The following is a 20,845-nucleotide window of genomic DNA, read 5'->3' on the forward strand; positions in this document are numbered from 1 at the left end:
TCTACTTGTGCATGCAAACACGATCCAGAGGTAGCCAAAAATTGAGTCCTTTCATAGACAACATCGACAGACCAAGACTACTCAGACAACAACAAGTTCAACAACCGCAACCAGCAATCATTGAGGAGATAATGAACAATCAGAACGGTCCACCAGCTCCTCAAGCAAGGACCAACATAGGAGCAGGAGATGCTCCATCTACTCACACTCAAAGGAATGTCGTTGTGCCACCTGCTGTCCAGAACAACAATTTTGAGATCAAGAGTAGTCTCATCCAGATGATACAGAGTAACAAGTTTCATGGACTGCCAATGGAGGACCCATTGGATCATCTGGATGAATTCGATAGGCTCTGTAGCCTCACCAAGATAAATGGAGTTAGTGAGGATGGATTCAAACTCCGGCTTTTCCCATTCTCTTTGGGAGACAAAGCACACATCTGGGAGAAATCACTCCCCAAGGAGTCCATCACCACTTGGGAAGCATGCAAGAAGGCATTCTTGGCCAAATTCTTCTCCAACTCCAGAACCGCAAGGCTGAGAAATGACATTTCCGGCTTTGTTTAGAAGAACAATGAGACGTTCAGTGAAGGTTGGCAACATTTCAAGGGATACACTACAAGATGTCCTCATCATTGCTGAATACACTTTACAGAGGAGTGGTCCCCAAGATACGGATGTTGCTAGACACTGCAAGCAAAGGTAACTTCCTCAACAAGGATGTTGATGAAGGTTGGGACCTAGTGGAGAACTTGGCCCAATCTGATGGCAATTACAATGAGGAGTATGATCGCAATGTGCAATCTACTGGAGAGGAAGACACCAAGTACAAGAGGGACATGAAAGCCCTCAATGACAAGCTCGACTAGCTCCTCAACCATCAGCAGCATGTTCATGCAATATCAGAGGAAGAGCAGTTTTTACAACAAGATGGGGAGACTGTACAAATGGAGGATGTTAACTACATCAACAACCAAGGAGGTTACAACAAAGGGTACAACAATTACAAGCCGAATCCGAATCTGTCCTACCGGAACCTGAATGTTGCCAATCCTCAGGACCAAACCTAACCATCTGTAGTTCAAGGGAACCAGGTCCAACAGAAGCTTTTTGTTCAGTACAATTAAGGTTATTCCCCTAAGCAGCAGTACTCTGGAAACTACAACCAACCACCTGGATTCCAACAACATCAAGGCCCGCAGAATCAATCACACAAAGCTAAACTACGCGGCCTACTACAGCAGATGATTCAGAATCAGACTTCGGCTTCTATGGACACCGCAAAACATTTTGCGGAGATGAGAAACAAGATCGACCCAGGATACTATGATTTGAACGCCAAGTACGAATCGCTCAATACTAAGCTAGGATACCTAGAGGGTCACCACAACAACCAACCAGCTCCAAAGATCAACCAGCTCCCAGGTAAAGCTGTTCAGAACCCTAAGGATTATGCCACTGCCCAAGCCATCTTCCTTGATGATGACTATGAGGATTACCTCACTGAGGACAGTGATGTTCAAGACGGGGAGGATATGGATCACTATGGGTTAAACGAGGCCAAGTACTACATATCCGAGTATGAACCCGAGCCTTCACCCAAGGAGACTGATCAAGTTGATGATCGAGCACTGGTTCGAGAATCACAAATCAAAGAACCACCCGAGGCTGAACCCGATGACCTACCCGATGATAGTAATCGGATGATACATCGAGTAGATGTTGAGATGAGAGATCAGCCTCAATTACCTGTAGCAGCAGAAGGGGAGCTAGAGGAAAGGTTCAATGCTGCACTTGACATCCAACTGGAGGCGCTTGCAGAGCGTATGGCCAAGCGTAAAGCTCCACCACCTAAGTTTTTACCACCACACAAACTTCGAGAGGAATCTGCCAAGGAGGCAGCTCGGCTGGAGAATGAGGTTAAGGAGGCTGTCAAGGAGATTGGGTTTGAGATTCTCAAGAGTGGAGTGTGCTTAGATCCTGAGCTGCGAATCGAGAAAAAATTGGAGGATCCTGGCTCTTTTACTTTGCCATGCTCGATAGGACTTCAGATTTTCAAGAATTTCTTGTGCGGCCTTGGAGCTTCAGTTAGCATTATACCACTGTCAATTGCCAACAAGATGGGTTTCACCAGCTTTAAACCAAGTAGCATGTATCTGGTTCTAGTTGATAGAACAGTCAAACATCCTATTGGGATCCTAGAAAGCTTGCCACTCAGGATTGGAAGAGTGGAGGTCCCTACTGATTTCATGATCCTTGATATGGATAAGGAACCAAACAATCCACTAATCCTAGGAAGACCATTCTTGGCAACAGTAGATGATGTGATTGAGGTAAAGCAAGGCAAGATCAGAATTGAGCATGGGGAGCACTTCAAGATGGAGTTTCATGTCAAGAAGGGAATTAAGAGGCCAACCATTGATGGTCAAGCTTTTTCCACTAAGACAAAGCAGAGAAAAGTCAAACATCTTGAAGAAGTCAACACCACATTTGCTTTGGAACCTGGACAAGACCTGGAGAATCAATTGAACCAGCTTGCTATAGTGGAGAGGATTCCAGAACCTCTCCCTCCTGGATCCCATGCTTGAAGAGCATGAAGAGTCAAGCTTAGTGACTTAAAACAAGCTCACTTGGGAGGAAGTCCCAAAGGTATATTTTATTTTATTTTAATTCTGATTTATTTGTTTTATCTTGCTTTCTATTTTTGCATATTTGTTTATAAAAAAAAAGGAAAAGTGAAAAAAGGAAAATTGAGGAACCCGAGGGTCAACCCGACACCGTACTCGACGCGCCTGATCGTGTCCCTGCTCGGGTGGCGAGTGGAGTCCAAATTCCGCAAGCAAAGCCCACTCTCGGTGAAGCCCATACCACTAACCCTACCTTATTTAAGGGTTTTGAACTCTTCTCCCTCAGCAGCACCGATAAGTCTTTCTACCCTAGAGCTTTTTGTTTTCCTACATTCTATTCTCTCTCAAAGACTCGAGTGATCTTTGATTTTCTTTGGGAACTAACTCTATTAATCTCGAAGTTTAGCCTTTTTCTTCTCAAGGATTCGACAATGGAACCACACACGAAAACCTACCAAAGGAAGGGAAGAAGATCAACCTCCGCCGCTGCTACAATCAGAGGTGATGCCACCAAATTTCAAGAATCCCAAGGAAGAGGAAACGTTCCGCATTCCCAACCGCTGGCTGGACGTTTTGCTTCCCCAACCCGATGCTCAACCCGATCTGCCACCCGATCCGGTGCTCAAGCAACCGATCGTGTAGACCATCGAGTTCGCTCACCAAGTCTGATGGCGAGTGCTGTTCGCCGATCTCCTCCACGTAGAGACCTGTCTACGTCCGAGAGAACTGTTATCGACCCTATGGAGGTCGACTCTGATGCTGGTGGAGGAGAGAAAGGGGAGATCCAAACATCTCAGTCAAGGAGCATAGCCGCGGTTGCAAGAGGAAAGAGGCCAGCTTCTGAGAAGGCTGAGAGGGTAGCTGAGAGAGCAGCTGAGGAAGAGGATCGAGATACAGAGGAGGAGAACCGTGAGTGAGAGGAGGAACATAGAGAAAGAACACGCCAAGCCTCGCGGAGGCTGAAGCAGAAGGACATGGAGACTCCGGAAAAACTTTTCAAGGTTTTCCGTGAGATGAGCTTTGTTGGTACCCGCTACCCTCACCGTGAGACGATGAAGCAGTTGGGCATCACTAGAGATGTCGAGTTCCTGTTCGACATGTGCCACCTGGGCCATATGATGCGAGCACACCTTGAAGCTTATGAGGAGGAGACGGTCCACTTTCTCTCCACACTTCGGTTGCACTACTTTGAGGATCACCCGACCCTACTACCCGATGGGGGGATCAGGTTCATCACCTTCTCCGTGAGAAAAAAAGAGTACCGGCTCACTTTCAAGGAGATGGAGAAGCTGTACGGTTTCAAAGCTGGTAGTGGAGAAGGAATGGAGGTTAGGAGGAAATGAGGTTCCTATGGCTGACAATAGGAGACAAGCTCCCCTACAAGTCCACAAGCTCCAAATCCGCTCAAATAAGGAGCCCTATCTTGAGGTATTTTCACAAGTCCCTTGCATGCACTCTTTTTGCTAGAAAGGAGACTGGGAATGTGAATGATCACGAGCTCCAGCTGCTGGAAATTGCATTGTGTAGAGTTTTGGACAATGCTAGGGATGGTACACCGCTAGTTGGAGATGTTGCGGATACTAGCATGGTCTCTGTGCTGCTCGATCTGTTCTTCTACCTCAAGTCATGGGCTATTAAGAGAAGAGAAGGAGGCGGAGAGATCTCCATTAAAGGACTGGTCACACCGATCTTAGTGGCTTGCGATGTGCCCTTGAAGGGAGTGGTACAAGATCCAAGATGGCTGGACGTAGAATACCTCGTGCTGGTGAGATTTTTGGTCTATGAGAGGCCTAACGACATGATGATCTACAAGTTCGTCCATCCAACCGCCGGAGCCGCCCAAATAATCCTACCCAATGTAGTGTGCACCAAGGTCGGACTGGGAGACAACATCGACTTTGCACCACCTTTGGAGGAGCTGTACAATCCCGAGGAGGAATCCGAAGCTGAGAAGAGAGAGGCAACCGGGCAAAGACAGGGAGATAGCTCAGAAGATTTCGACTTTGAAGAGTATGTTTGCTCTCAAAAGCAACCCGTTAAAGTGAGGGAAGCCCACAAGAGGATCGGATGGCTGAAGAGGATGAACAAGTTTTTGGTGAGAAAGGTGAAGGATCTTACCAGGTCGGTGAAGACTATGGGTGGTCAGATCAAGGAGCTGCAAGACAAGGCAAACTGTGCCTCAGCCCCTACCTCGGCATATGCACCAACATGGATGGGGAGAAGCGGTCCGCTAGGAGGAATTCGAGGACTGACACCTCCAGAGCCTCACAGAGAATCATCCTACAAGCCCCAAGCTGAGGGGAACATCACACGACCAGAAGCATCGAGGAGAAGCCATTCAGACGCCTATCTGATGCCTAACCCGATGGGCTACTCGATGCCTTATCCGATGGACCCATCGAGCACACAATCGGGTGATTACTCAGGATTCTTCCCTCCGCCTTACCAAATGCCATACACGATGCCGTATACGGTGTACCCTGCGAGTGGCTATTCGGGTGATCACTCTGGACCACTTCCACCATACCCATCGTATTACCCGATGTCCTACCCGATGAACTACGCGATGCCCCCCTCGATCAACCCCTCGGATGCTGGTCCGAGTAAGTCGTCCGTGCATATCACTGAGCTCTCTGACGAGCAAACCCCGGCACCTGCTGATGCCGGAGACGACCCTGGCTACACGTTGGCGAGTATGGAGGCTGCTGCAACCTCCTTCTTCACCAACCCATAAGGTACAACTTTCATCCAATCTTTGTAAATAACATTGCATTTAGTTTTCTTTCATCTTGTGTGATCCTTGGATTCTTTTTCCAACTTTTATTTACACAGATACTGTGTAATTTAAGTTTGAGGGAGGGTCCTAGAATATTTTTAACATTGTGTTTTATTTTCTTAATTTTCTTATTTCAAATTTTTGCATGCTAGTTTTATTTATTTGAGTCTGCATCTATGTGCATTGAAAAACCCAAAAAATTTGAAAAATTAAAAATAAAAATAAAAAAAGAGTGTTCATGTAGTTGCATTTACATATTAGGATTGAGTCTAGTTTGTTCCATATAGGATTGTTGCATATGCATCTTAGGGAACAATGATTAAAACTACCTTGTTTAAAATCAAACCTTAGGATTGAAGCTATAGCTCTTAATCATAGTTCACTGTTGCTAGATCAATCTTTGAAAAAAAATGAAAAATCTTTGCTTAGAACCTTGTGTCTTTTGAATGCTTCCTTCACTTGCTTGAACATTTGAACATCTCTATATTATTGGACTTAATTTGAACTTAAATTGTCTTGCTTATGGAATTTGAATACTTGCTCATGGTAACTCTAAACTTGGGTTAGCACTCCATTTTTACCAATCTTTTCGTTTAACCCGATTTGTTTATCCTACCCATGAACCCAAATCTTTCTTTCAAACCTTGTTGTGAATTGTTGAGTGAGGCCTTTTCATTGTGATATAGGTTGTGAAACCTTGAGAGTATTGAGAACGACAAAGAACTGCCTCTTGATTTAGCTAAGTTAGAATTTGAACTAGCTGATAGACTCGGTTTTGAAAGATAGGTGGTTAGCATGTTTATTTGGGTTGGGTTGAGGAATTAAAAATAGGGAAAAGAAGTCCCTAAAGTTAGAATCAATTAGCTCTAACTCTCTAAGTAAAAAAAAAAGAGAAAAGATCTTGCTATAGTCTCCTAGAAAAAAAAAAATAATATATATATATATATATATATATATATATTAGGAGTTTAGCAAAGAAAGAAAAGAAAAAAAAAAAGAGAAGAGAGCTAGAAGTTTAAAGTTTAAACCTTAGGGAGTAAAAAAAAAGAGTTAAAATCAAGGATGTGGGTAGTTAAATTCTAGGTGGTTTAATAAAAAAAAAGTGAATAAGAAAATGGTAGATTATCAAGAGTTAAGCTTTGTATGCCCAAATTGTTCTCAATCTTAGATAGTTTTCACAACTGTCTAGCATTCCTTCTTTTGAGAGAAAACCACCCAAAGAATTTGTTTGAAACCACCTTACCGAAAAGCCTTACCCTTGAAACCGATTGAGCTTGATTCACCTTCCATTTGCAAGAATTCGCCAAACAATTGATTGAATGTGAAAGAGATGTTCTTTACTTTTAGTTGGAGGTTGAACTAGATTGATGCATGGTAATAAGCATAGAAAAATATTTGTAAGTATGTTGATTGATCTTAGCACCATTAAACTATCTTTAAGGACTATAGCTTGAATCCTTCGCTTAGCATTTAAAGGTTATGAGTCCCCGTTTTCAAACCGCACCCTCCTACGTCCTTGCTAGAGGACTAGCAAGATTTAAGTTTGGGGGTCTGATAACTCTCTAATTTACATGTTTTTAGCATCCTTTTTGTCCATATTTTACATTGTTCATACCCTTAACTTAGGATTTTTAGGTCATTAATTATAGGAATTCACTTTTAGGCCATTTAGGGTGTTGCATTTTTGCATTTGCATACTTTGGATGAAAACAGGTGCTTAAGAGCCTAAAATGGGGAAAAACAAGGACAAACCCGAGCATGTACCCGAAGGAGCCATCAAGCTGGAAGAACAAGTCTGAACCCCAACACGATCAAGGAGGATCCAAGAGCCGGAAGAACAACCCAAAGATCTACCCGAGGAGTAACCCGACCTCATCCTCGTGTACCCCATCGAGTAGACCCTCGGGCAGGTCTGGGAAGCTAGGTCAAAGGGGTTTCCATATATAAACCCCTCCTCTCCTACCTCGCAAACGAGCACGCCGTAGACCCTCAAACCAGAGAGCGAGAGCTTCTGTGAGAAAACTGAGCGACTCAAAACACTTTTCACCTTTTGTTAGATTTTGTTTCATAACTTTTTATCATTTCTGTAGATTTCTATCTTGTACTCTTACTTCTCTACTCTACCGTTTATTATAATGCAATTTTCGTTCATATATGCTGTTATGTTTCTTACCCAAGGGTGAAGGCAACCAAGTCATTGTAAGTGAGGAATCGTACTCTTTTTCCATACTCCGGGTTTTTTCCCAAGTGGTTTACCAGAGGAGGTTTTAATGAGGCGAGGAGCTTCAATGCACAACGTCAGAAGCCAAGTCGTTTTCCGCGCCAAGGGCAAAGACGGTTATCTGTATTTCCTTATGCTGTGCATTTCAATTTAAACTCTAGAATCTTCCTTTTGAACGTTGAGAGTGTTTTGTGGTTAAATTTGAATGTCAAAGGGAGCGACGTGCCCTATTGCAAAAGGAACACGTCTAAGGATAAGTGTGCGGACCAATGCGAGTCCGCGTGTCCTTGAGCCTTCCCTTAACCTAGCTATTTAAACCCTCTCTTAGTTTATTGTAGACTTTAGACTTGAATGAAATAAAAACATTTCTCAAAGAGAGATTCTTTGACTTGTCTCACTCCTTTCATTAGACAATCCAGGATTTCTCTAAGAGAGAACCCTAGCGACTCGAACCGGGTTCGTCGTCGTTAGTGACCGTATCATGTGGCGAGCCAACCCATGCATGTCGTTGTTCAATCCATCGTTGTTTCATCGTAGCCTCTCGCGTTCACCTTTGATACCGCCTCGCAATCGCTCGTGTTCACCATCGCTACCATATCGCAGCCGCTCGTGTTCACCATCGTTACCATATCGCAACCATTCGTGTCCACCGTTGTTCCCTCGTGTCCACCGTTGGTCCGCATCACAACCGCTCGTGACCACCGTTGTTCTCTTGTAGCCGCTCGAAGCCTCTCGTAGCCTCTCGGTCGCGACGAGGCCAAGGCTAGATCTTTCGAACCATTCGTTGGTTTGCTCCCATATCTCGTTTCCACCGTTCATTTCTTCCCCAAGGACAAACCACCGAGCCTTGTCCGAGAGAAGTCGTCCGTAGCTCGACTTGACCGAGAACGTCCGACTCTGACCGATCCGCGACGCGTCCCTTGGTCGCATCAGCTTGGTATCAGAGCTCAAAGCTCCTAACTCGAAGGTTGTGTCTTTCTAACCCAGAAACTCATCTCTTTTGGTTAAAGTTTGGATCTTGAGCACTTTTGTTAGTCGTGTTAGCTTTATCTCGTTTCCGCTTGTTTTGTTTGGTCATTTTGTTTAATTTGGTGCATGTGTTGTGTTGTTAGGCGTTTGTTTAGGTTGTTTAGCGTTCATATTGTTCATCCTGTTCATCATCGTGTTCATTCGTGTTCTTGGTTAGACGCTTTTAGATCGATAAAGCTAGAGTCCCGTTTTGTAGTCTTGTTTGGTCATAAAGCATTTCATGCCGTTTGCACTTTTGCTTTTGCTTTTGTTTAGTCATAGGTTTGATTTCTGTGTGCTGTCATCAATCATTGGGAAACCAGAGAAAATATCTATCTTTGTGGTCGTGAACGAATATACGCTCATGCATATTCGTTTTGCCTTTTGACAAGGTTTAAATTCAAACAAGCCGCATGAGAAGCTCCACGTCACTGTTGACCGTCCGATGGCCGATCAGCAACCACCAGCCAACCCTCTACCTCCACCCGAGATAGGAGTCACTCTCGCAGCTTTATGCAATGGCATTGAGCAACTAGCCGAGTGTATGAACCGTATTGAACTATTAAACCCACCAAGGGAAGATCCCTTACCGATGCAGCATCAACGCCAAGAACCGGAGCAAAGCGACCAGTCCGGAGAAGATTATGAGCCAAGGCGTAGACGACGTCACCAACGTGACGATCCATATGACGAAGTTCCAAGACATCACGAGCCTATTCACAAGATGATAGCGCCCAGGTTGGCCGGAAAATCTGACCCGGAGGCCTATCTTGAATGGGAGAGCCGAATGGACCATTTATACTCGTGTCACGCCTATCCGGAGTTACGCAAAGTCCAATACGATGTAGCTCAATTCACCAATTACGCTCTCACCTGGTGGGACCATCTTGAAGCTGAGAAACTTTGTAACCGCGACCGACCAATCACCGTTTGGGAAGTCTTAAAGGCTGAAATGCGAAGGCGTTATGTTCCACCGTTCTACCACCGCGAGCTGCAAAAGAGCCGGAAAATCTGACCCGGAGGCCTATCTTGAATGGGAGAGCCGAATGGACCATTTATACTCGTGTCACGCCTATCCGGAGTTATGCAAAGTCCAATACGATGTAGCTCAATTCACCAATTACGCTCTCACCTGGTGGGACCATCTTGAAGCTGAGAAACTTTGTAACCGCGACCGACCAATCACCGTTTGGGAAGTCTTAAAGGCTGAAATGCGAAGGCGTTATGTTCCACCGTTCTACCACCGCGAGCTCCACCGCGAGCCGGAAAATCTGACCCGGAGGCCTATCTTGAATGGGAGAGCCGAATGGACCATTTATACTCGTGTCACGCCTATCCGGAGTTACGCAAAGTCCAATACGATGTAGCTCAATTCACCAATTACGCTCTCACATGGTGGGACCATCTTGAAGCTGAGAAACTTTGTAACCGCGACCGACCAATCACCGTTTGGGAAGTCTTAAAGGCTGAAATGCGAAGGCGTTATGTTCCACCGTTCTACCACCACGAGCTCCAAAAGAGGTTCCGGAGGCTCACACAAGGCATGCGATCGGTGGAAGAATACTTCGAGGAGTTTGAGCATTTGCGCAATCGTATACAAGTCGAAGACTCCGAAGAGTCTCTCATGGCACAGTTCTTAGACGGATTACAAGACCGAATCGCGCGCAAGGTCGAACGCCAGCCTTATCAATGCTTCGAGGAGTTGTTGCACCTCTCGGTGCAAATCAAAAGTCAGATCAAGAAGAAGAATGCCTCTGATATGCTCAAATTGTAATACCCTAATGGTACTAACAGCCTTGCAGTTGTAATACTCTAGGGTTCGAATCCTCAGAGACTCTAGTTCACACAATAGACTTATTATTCTTTTAATTATGCTAAATCAAAATATTAAATTAAAGACAATGCAAAAACAGAATTAAAAGTGTTGTAAATTCAAAGGATCAAAGAGCTAGGCCTAGAGAAATTCTCATGAATTTATGAAATATTAAATCAATCAAATAGTTAGGATTCAAGCAATTAAAAATCATATCTAGAACTCTAAACACACTTGTAAAATAAATCAGTTCTCACTGCAAATATTATCTAAATTTAAAACCAGAAAATCCAAATCTCTTTGCAAAATTCAAGGTTAAAAATCAGCTTTAAAAACAAGTTTAGAATTGTTCACAAAATTATTAAATCAAATCTCTTTGCAAAAAATAATTTTGTTCATCAAAAGGTTTAGTCAGGAAAATCAATTATATTCTCATATCAATTTATTTTCCTAGGTATTAATTCTAGGTGATCAATCAAGAATTAATATGAAGAACAACCTAAGATGAAGATCATAGAAGATAATGAATCCTAAAATTAACAGATCTAATAAACCATAAAATCCTATGAAAACCCCTAAACCTAACAAGCAAACTACTCAGACATGTTTAATGAAGAACAAAACATCTTTTCTGAATAATAAGCAATAGATATTAAGAAGTAAGAAGGGAGTTCAAGATCTTCTCTCTATAGATGAAATCAGATCTCTCTCTCCAAAGCTCTCAAATAGGTTGCAGAATAAAAACTAGGTCTAAACAATGACCATAAAAATCCTATAAATACTCTAAAACACGTCTTGGGCCTTAATTGCGAATAAGGAAAACTTGAGCAAATTTTGTAAATCTTCTAAAGCTTGTGGAGACAACTTCCGTTTGGCTTTATGGCAGCTGCATCGATCGATGCTGAGATTGCATCGGTCGATGCATGGTCTTGATCGTGTCTCCCAGCTTCGTTGATCAGCCTTTATGCTTTGATTATGCTCCAAATCATCCTCTTTAAGCTCCTTTGTGTTCCATCCGTGCAAATGTGTACCTAAACCTATAAAGACTCAAAAACAACCTAGAAAACAAATCAAAAGACTCAAAAAGCACACTTATACCATGGTTAAAAACCACAAAAACCATGACATATCAACTCCCCTAGACTTAGCTTTTGCTTGCCCTCAAGCAAAACAAAAACTTAGACCTGTGAAAGAGGTTTGAAAACATGGAATTCACTCAACTGCAGGTAACTGCTTTTCGCACTCTTCATCGCCTTGATCTTCAGAACTTACTTCATATACTTTGTCAATTGAAAAGCATCATCATTCCTTACTCAAATCCCACAATCCTCTGGAATCTCTAGTCTCACCATTGTCATCTCATTAAATAAATTAAAGCAAGTACAGGTGAGTTCTTACCTTGGTGTATCAATCAGTGGCATGTGGACTCTCTTCAGGCCAAGACATTCTTCATACATCTCCTTTCCCCTCCCTTTTCTCACTTCCATTTTTTTTCTTTTTTTTTATCAAAGGTGTAAGCGAATACCGGGGTCATCGGTAATTTACCTACCCCTCGCTTCCAAGCTTTGTGTGATCATTTGACTCAAGAGTAGAATAATGGGGTCACAGGTAAATTACCTACCCCTCTAAACTGATCAAAATCATTTCATCTTTTATTTTATTCTCCTTTTTTTTCTGATCATTCTCTTTTTTTTTACGTACTGAAGGGAAGAGAGAGGGGAGACATACTTTGAAAAATTGCACTGTCTTGTATGGTCCGAAGAAGAAGTCTAGTCCACTGATTTCCAACTCCAAAGTAAGAGATTAAGTCCGGTTTAAAATCCTGATAAAGGTTGAGACAACGTTAGTTTAACCAGATATCTTTTGAATAAGGGCTTTCAGGATTGTTGATACAGCTCATAGCTTTTCCAAACTTCAGTTCTGAGATCAAGCTTAATCAAGATTCATAAGAGTGTTAACCAAAGAACAGAAACTATTAGTTAGAGATCCTAATTCCAAAAAGAAAAATTTGAAAAATTTGACTCAAAAATATGGTCTTGACTGACACAACTGAAACTAAGAAAGAAAAAAGTAATTAGTTAGTAACTAGCCTCCCCCAGACTTAAACAACACTGTCCCCAGTGTTATCAAGCCAAAGATTGACTAAGAAAGAAAAATCAAATGAAAAAGTAGTAAACAAATGAACCAGATTCGTGTTACCAATTGATAGCCTCTGTGTTGACCGATGCAAAGGTTGCATCGATCGATGCACAGTCAAATCGTGCGAAAATACGAAGTTGAATCCTGTTAGCCGCATGTTAGTTGTGTTTTTTTTTCATGGAAATCAGCTCTGTTAAGAATCACTCAAACACAACATTAAATGCAACATGATAGATAATGGTTCATAATGCAATACAAGTTCAATCTGAAACAAATGACGAAGTGACTAAAGGAAAAATAAAAATGATTCAAAGTGAAAGAGAAAAAGTGATAAAAGAAACCGTAAACAGAAGTAGGATCAACCCTCAGAACCAGCATCACCATCAGCAGCGTCAGCATCACTACCACAAGCTCCAGCAAGGGGAGGAGAACGGGATCTGCGCCTAGTGGGACGGAAGCAAGCAAATCAAGAAATTGCGTTCCAGAAGGTACGCATGATGGATGTCTAGTACTCCTGGTAGTCTCCCTGACTCATAGTACGAGAAGGATGTGGTGGCTCAGGAAAAGCAGAAAACTCAAATGCTGAAGTGCCAGATGAAGAACCAATCTCAAAACCCCCAGCAGGGTGATCATCAGCAGCAGCAGCACTCTGATGACGAGAAGGTGATGGTATAACAAAATTAGAGGCAGGAGGAAGACAACGCAACTGCTCTGCATCCTCTCCAATAGTGGTGAGGTCTGGTCGCGGCAATCTGATCAGATGAGTACCAGTAGAATCACAAAAACGCCATAGCATCTCCCTCTTCATCCAAGTAGAGTTCCTCATATGCTCCTCATCAATAACTCTCCTCTCATTACAAATGGAGACAGAATCTCTAGCAATACGCAGTCTCTGAAAGATAGGAGTAAGCAGACTCCCAACATGCTCTTTCTTCCCACGCCCAAAAGCCTTGACCTTCAGAGAGATCAAGTGGTCGGCAAAAACTGCACCATAGTTAACCCTCTCAGTATCAACTCATCTATCATCCTCACCCATCAAATCATAAATCCCATATGCCATCATGTGCAACTCAATCACTCTCATCTTCCCAGGTTCCATTTTACACAAAATAGTGTTGGATATTGCTCTAAAAATGTACCTGATCACTAGATGCCACACATCAGTCATAGTAGAACGTCGGGAATCATAATCACCAGTACCAAAGTAAGACCAGAGATGCGAGACATCTACAAACTCTCCTGGAAGTGTAACTCCCTCTGGCTCTCTCCTAAAACCATAAATATCACATAGATCAGGTAAGGAAATCTCATACCGAACTCCTCTAATGAAGAAAGACAGCCTTCCTTCACTAGCTTTCGGGACCTGCTCGTTCTGTTACAGAAGGCGGACTGAGGCCATGAATTGTCGGACCAGCTCCGGATATAAGTCATAGTGGCGAGTGCACATGGTCCCAAGTCCAATTTTCTCCAAAAGTCTTAGTACCTCATCATGAATCCCAAGCTTCTGCATAGTAACAGGATCAACGAACCGAGTTGGCAGAATCTCAACTTTCAGCCAAGCGTTGTAGAACAGAGTCTCATACTCTCCCCAAGCATCAAGTAGTGGTCTATTGATGTATTCAAGCTTCTTAACCTCTTCAATTGGACGTCCTGGCCAAACATACTGTGGTGGAATCCTCTGTCCTTCTCTTCTTTGCCATGGGTCATGACAATTAGCTTGAAATGGTGCATCAAGATCTGGATGTGATTGGATTGGTCTCAATGGAACCGGAGGAGGAACCGCCGACGGTGGAAGATCGGTTTGGCGCGGCGGAGCGACGCCAGAATTGGAGCGGCAAAGTTGTTTCGATCTCTGGCTGGTCTACATTGCCTCGAAACGCAAATCCGAGCAAGGAATCGAGTAAAGGAGCTAAAACCGAGTGGAATGAAGCTTGGAATCGTCGGATTTGAGCAAGAAACGAGTGAGATACGATCAATCGAAGTTGTGTTCTTCCGGGTTCGATTTTAGATGAAAGTGGCGAAGAAGACAAAGTGAGGAAGCTTAAGTCGCGATTTTAGGTTTAGTTGCATCGATCGATGCTGAGGTTGCATCGGTCGATGCAAGTGTCGGGTTTATGCAACTGGGCTTAGTCCAGCCCACCAAAATTCGATTTTCTCCAAATCCAAAAGCCCATTAAACCTCCGATCCATTAACAGCATCGAGCTATGCATCGAGTGATGCACCTGATGTGTCGATCGATGCAGTGCCACTTCTGCATCACTTAAACTCAAAACTAAAAATTAATATTTTAGTAAATCCTAAAAATAAAAATAAAAATAAAAATAATTAAATCCTACCATTGGGTTGCCTCCCACTCAGCGGTTGTTTTAAGTCATTAGCTTGACTTGGCAGCGGATTAGGCAGAAGGTGCATCATTCAAATGCACAATGTGTTCGTCTAGGATCCTGGCTTTAGCCCAATAGTGTTTCACCCTATGTCCATTGACAGTAAACTTCTCTCCCTTGGAGTTAAGCAGCACAATAGCTCCATAGGGGCGGACTTCTTGGATGGTGAATGGTCCGGACCAGCGAGAACGAAGCTTTCCTGGAAATAGCTTCAAGCGAGAGTTGTACAGAAGTACGTGATCATTAGGCTCAAAATTTCTAGAGATGATCTTCTTATCATGATAAGCCTTGGTTCTCTCCTTGTATAGCTTAGAGTTCTCAAATGCATGATGTCTAAACTCATCCAACTCATTCAGCTGTACCAACCTTCTCTCTGAAGCTGTCTCGGTATCAAAATTCAGCAATTTAACAGCCCAGGCTGCCTTATGCTCTAGCTCCACCGGAAGATGACATGCTTTCCCATAAAGCAGATGAAATGGAGTAGTCCCAAGTGGTGTCTTATATGCAGTTCTGTAGGCCCAAAGTGCATCATCAAGCTTCATCGCCCAATCCTTCCTTGTAACACCCACAATTTTCACTAGAATCTCCTTAATCTGCCTTTTGGAAACCTCAACTTGTCCACTAGTCTGAGGATGATATTGACTAGCTACTCTATGTTGAACTCCATACTTCTTCAACAACTTATCAAAACACTTTATTGATAAAGTGCATACCTCCACCACTGATGACAATCCGAGGCACTCCAAACCGTGGAAAGAGATGGTCTTAAACAGCTTAAGAACCACAGCAGAATCATTCTTGGGACTTGCAATAGCTTCTACCCACTTGGAGACATAGTCAACAACTACAAGGATGTACTTGTTCTTGTAAGAAGAAGGGAATGGTCCCATAAAATCAATACCCCAGCAATCAAAAACTTCAACCTCAAGGATGAAATTTTGTGGCATCTCATGTCACTTACTAATCAGTCCTCTTCTTTGACAAGCATCACATCTAGACACAAACTCATGAGCATCCTTAAACATTGTTGGCCACCAAAACCCTGCTTGAAGAACTTTGTACACTGTCTTGAAAGTAGCAAAGTGTCCATCATAATCTGATCCATGGCAATGAAACAGCACATCAGGAACCTCAGTCTCAGCTAGACATCTCCTGTAAACTCCATCTGAACAATGCTTATACAAGTATGGCTCATCCCAATAGTATCTTCTAAGGCTCTCTCAAGAACTTCTTCTTAGCATATCTTGTAAACTTGTCTGGTTCCACCTCTGCAGCAAGGTAATTGGCAATATCAGCATACCACGGTTGATCAGAAGTAGTTACAGCAGCCACGTCGTCGTCAAACGTGTAACCCATAGATTTTTGAACCAAGCGTCGATCGATGCTTAATGATGCATCGGTCGATGCAATCGCCAAGTCCTGTTCGTATCAAGATGCAGCATCGATCGATGCACCTGATGTGTCGATCGATGCATTGCCAAGAGTCTGCAAAACTTCACGAGACAAAGTGGATTGAGAACCAACATCAACAAAGTAGACATTCTCTTCTGGCAGTGAATCATGAATTGGAACATCATCTTCTATCTTAATCCTGGATAAGTGATCAGCTACTCCATTCTCAATCCCTTTCTTGTCCTTAACTTCAATGTCAAACTCTTGAAGAAGAAGAATCCATCTTAGCAACCTTGGCTTGGCATCCTTTTTCTGCATCAAGTATTTGAGTCAGCATGATCTATATGAACTATCACCTTCGATCCAACCAAGTAAGAACGAAACTTCTCAAAAGCAAACACTACTGCTAGCAGCTCCTTCTCTGTTGTTGCATAATTCCTTTGAGCATCATCAAGTGTTCTACTAGCATAGTAAATAACATGAAGTTTCTTATTTTTCCTCTGTCCTAGCACTGCTCCCACTGCAAAATCACTGGCATCACACATTAGCTCAAAAGGTAAATCCCAATCTGGTGGTTGAACAATTGAAGCACTCACAAGCTCTTGCTTAATCCGTTTAAAAGCTAAACGGCATTCATCAGTGAACTCAAACTTGACATCCTTGCATAATAGAGCTGAAAGTGATCTGGCTATCTTACTGGAATCCTTGATGAAGCGTCTGTAGAAACCAGCATGTCCAAGAAAACTCCTTACCAACTTCACACTATCTGGGGGTGGAAGACTTGTCATCACTTCTATCTTAGCGCGGTCTACTTCAATACCAGCCTCTGAAACCCTGTGACCAAGCACTAGACCATCTCTCACCATAAAATGGCATTTCTCCCAATTAAGAACTAAGTGCTTCTCCTCACATCTAGCTAGCACTTTGCAGAGATTATCCAAACAGCTCTTGAATGAAGACCCATAAACAGAAAAATCATCCATGAAAACCTCCATGTAATCTTCAATCATGTCTGTAAAGATGGACATCAAACATCTCTAAAATGTCGCAGGAGCATTACAGAGACGAAAAGGAATTCTACGATATGCAAAAGTACCATATGGACAAGTGAATGTTGTCTTCTCCTGGTCATCGAGATGAATCGGAATCTGGAAAAACCCGGAGTAACCATCCAAAAAGCAGTAGTATGGATGGTTAGCTAACCTCTTAAGCATCTGATCAATGAAGGGTAGCGGGAAGTGATCTTTCATTGTTGCGGCATTCAGCTTTCTGTAACCAATGCACATCCGGTGTCCGGTGATTGTCCATGTCGGAATCAGCTCATTCTTGTCATTCTTCACCACTGTAACTCCACCCTTCTTAGGAACAACATGAACTGGACTAGCCCATTTACTGTCAGAAATTGGGTAGATAATCTCGGCATTCAGCAATTTCATGATATTCTTCTTGACAACATCTTGCAGATTTGGATTTAGCCTTCTCTGATGCTCAATAGATGTCTTGGCTCCGTCCTCAAGATGAATCCTATGCATGCACAAGTCCGTAGAAATTCCTGCAATATCATCAAGAGAATAGCCAAGAGCTTTGCAAAACTTGCGCAGCTTGCTTAGCAGTAAAGTGGGCTCTGCGTTGTTTAAGGAAGCATTAACAATAACAAGATAGGAAGAATTCTCACCTAGAAATACATACCTTAAACCTGCAGGAAATGGCTTGAGATCCAACTTTGGAGCTTTCTCGAGGCTCCAATCTGATAGTTTCTCAGCTTGTGAAGAAGTACCAACCAATTTCTCTGTTGCAACCAACTTCTTCACTTGTTCATTAGCATTTAGTAGCTTGACATACACAACAGCAATGTCATCTAAATGCTCAGCTTCTTCAGTAGAAGCAACCAATGCTCTCTCAAGAGGATCTTCAGGATGCAGCTCCTTGAAAATCTCTTCAGCAAGATTAGACAATGTATCCACATAAAACGTTTGACCATCTATTGTTGGCCTCTTAACCAGCTTAGCCATGTCAAAACGCATCTGCAAATCTCCAACAGTAAGGCCAATCTGTCCTTTCTTGACATCAATAATAGCTCCAGCAGTGGCCAAGAATGATCTTCCCAATATTAGAGGATCCTTAGGCTCCTCTTCATACTTCAAGAACATAAAATCAGTAGGTATCAAATAATCACCAATCTTAATTGGAACATCTTCAAGGATACCATCAGGAATGCGGAATGAACGGTCCGCAAGTATAAGAGTAATCTTGGTGGGTTGAAAATCTGTCATCCAAAGGCTGAGTGCTACTTATCTAGGCATTAAGTTGACACTGGAACCAAGATCACACAAAGATCTAGCAAATCTCTCATTGAAGATTGTACAATCAAGAACAAAACTACATGGATCAGGAAGCTTTTCTGGGATCTTGTTCTGAATGATGGCACTGACTTGAGCTGAAATCATTATCACTCCTTGCTCAGCATTCAAATCCTTGGTTACTATTCTCTTGACATATCTCCTAAACATTGGAGAAGTCTTAACTGCATCAACCAATGGCAACTCAATAACAAGCTTATCCATCATAGCCTTGCACTTAGCATCATCAATCTCCTGCTTAGACTTCCTTGGGTTCTTGGGAAAAGGAACTCTAGGCTTGTACACTCTCTCAGCAACTAGAACCGGAGCTTTCGTAACCTCCTTCTCGGTCTCGACGTTGCATCGGTCGATGCTATCTCGCAAAGTCAACTCTTCTACGACCACTGAGGGTTGCGTCGATTGATGCTTAGCAGCTGCATCGGTCGATGCTGGTTCCGGATCGTCAAACTCATCAGCCTCATCGATCAGGTCCTGCAATTCTGGGGATCTCTGCTTATGCTCAGCTTCAGACTGTAATTGCTTAAGGTCACAGCATTACAGGAGTGCTTAGGGTTGGATTCAGTCCTTGATGGTAAGTATCCTTCTTGTCTCTTCACAACTCCAGCAGTTTGTGCAACTTGGCTCTCCAGCTTCTTAACTTGAACATTCAATAAATCAAACTTGCCAGTAAGCTCAGTATAGACATTGTCAATCTTCCCATTGAATGTCACTGTCAACTGCTCTTGTCCCTGAAGAATCTCCTCAAGCATTGCTTCCATCCTACTCTCAGTTGTCTTAGGAGGAGGAGATTGGTAAAAGGAGTTGCCATAGGTCCTGGTGTATCCACTGCTCTGCTGCTTCTGATAGTCTTGCTTAGGAATGTAGCCTGTAGAACTAGACTGATAGTTGTTGTGATGGTTGTTTCCACTGAAAGACCTGTTGCCTTGCTGATTTCCAAACTTTTGTCCTTGATTACCATACACAAAGTTGACATCTTCTTCTACATTCTGCTGCTCTGGCTCAAAAACTTCAACATCTTCAGCAAAGTAGACTGACTTCTTTCCAACAAGAAGGTTATGCACTGTATCTAGCTTGGTATTCACTGTAGCAAACTGATTTGATCATACCCTTCATGTGCTCTTTTCCGCTCCAAGTCTGCATTCTTGGTACCGTTGCTTGATGCTAGCCTTTCAATCAACTTTTCAGCGTCATCTGGGTACCTTGTCTTGAAGTTCCCATCACTAGCAGCATCCAAAGCCATCTGATACCTCTAGTCAATCACGCTAAAGAAGATACTGATCAATTGCACCTCTGAGAAACCATGATGTGGACAGTCCCTCTGGTATGCCTTGAGTCTTACCCAAGCAGCTTTGTAAGATTCTGTAGGTCCTTGTCTAAAGGTGGAAAGCTTGATCCTCAGCTCATCAGACATCGCATCATAATAGAAGTAGTTCAAATATGCCACCTTGATGTCATGCTAGGTTGTCAGGGATCCTGGCTTGAGTTGCCTTAGCCAATGAGAAGCTTCCCCAGCAAGAGAGTAGGGGAAGAGCTTACAATAGAGATAGTCCTCAGTGACTCCATTAGCCTTGATGCTTGTAATATGTCCTCAAAGTGCTCAATGTGGTCTAGAGGCTTTTCATTTGGCAAGTTCTGGAATGGTCATTGGCCAACAAGAGCAAAGTAGGCAGGCTTCAGCTCAAAATCATTCCTTGGGAATGGAGGAGGGACAATTGCGGAACGGCTCTCATAGAATAAGGCTGGCCTGTTGAAATCCGCAAGAGTCTTGACAAGCTCTCCATTGTTGTCCCGTCTAGGCTGAAGGTCCAAATTGGCTCCATTCGCACCAGCTCCGACATTGCGTCGATCGATGCCAAGGTTGCGTCGATCGATGCCTTCTTTGCGTCGATCGACGCCATCTGCATTCTCATCAACGACAACTTGTTCTTCCTGAATAACTTGCCCTTCAGCATCAAGTTTTTTGCCTAGTTCGTTGCGCACATGACCCTCTTGATCCCTCAAAACTCCAGCCGCATCTGGTCTCAATATGATTGGGTTGACCATCTTTGTTGATTTGGCTGCTTTTATGTTCTCACGCTCTAGTTGTCCTAACTCTTGGTTTGTAAGCTTCACAACTAGACCAGTA

At 43.1% G+C, this 20,845-nt stretch overlaps 1 non-coding gene and 1 pseudogene across 1 annotated transcript; both read right to left on the reverse strand.

The window, feature by feature from the left end:
- Window positions 1–533: 533 nt before the first annotated feature.
- Window positions 534–640, reverse strand: LOC147924603 (small nucleolar RNA R71). Its single transcript, XR_015587930.1, has one exon. It is a non-coding gene; the product is annotated as a small nucleolar RNA R71 (small nucleolar RNA).
- A 12,301-nt stretch (window positions 641–12,941) lies between these two features.
- Window positions 12,942–18,633, reverse strand: LOC147924604 (uncharacterized; annotated as a pseudogene).
- Between the last annotated feature and the right edge of the window lie 2,212 nt (window positions 18,634–20,845).

Source organism: Camelina sativa, chromosome 17, assembly GCF_030686135.1.
Source record: "Camelina sativa cultivar CO46 ecotype springtype chromosome 17, ASM3068613v1".
Lineage (NCBI taxonomy): Eukaryota > Viridiplantae > Streptophyta > Magnoliopsida > Brassicales > Brassicaceae > Camelina > Camelina sativa.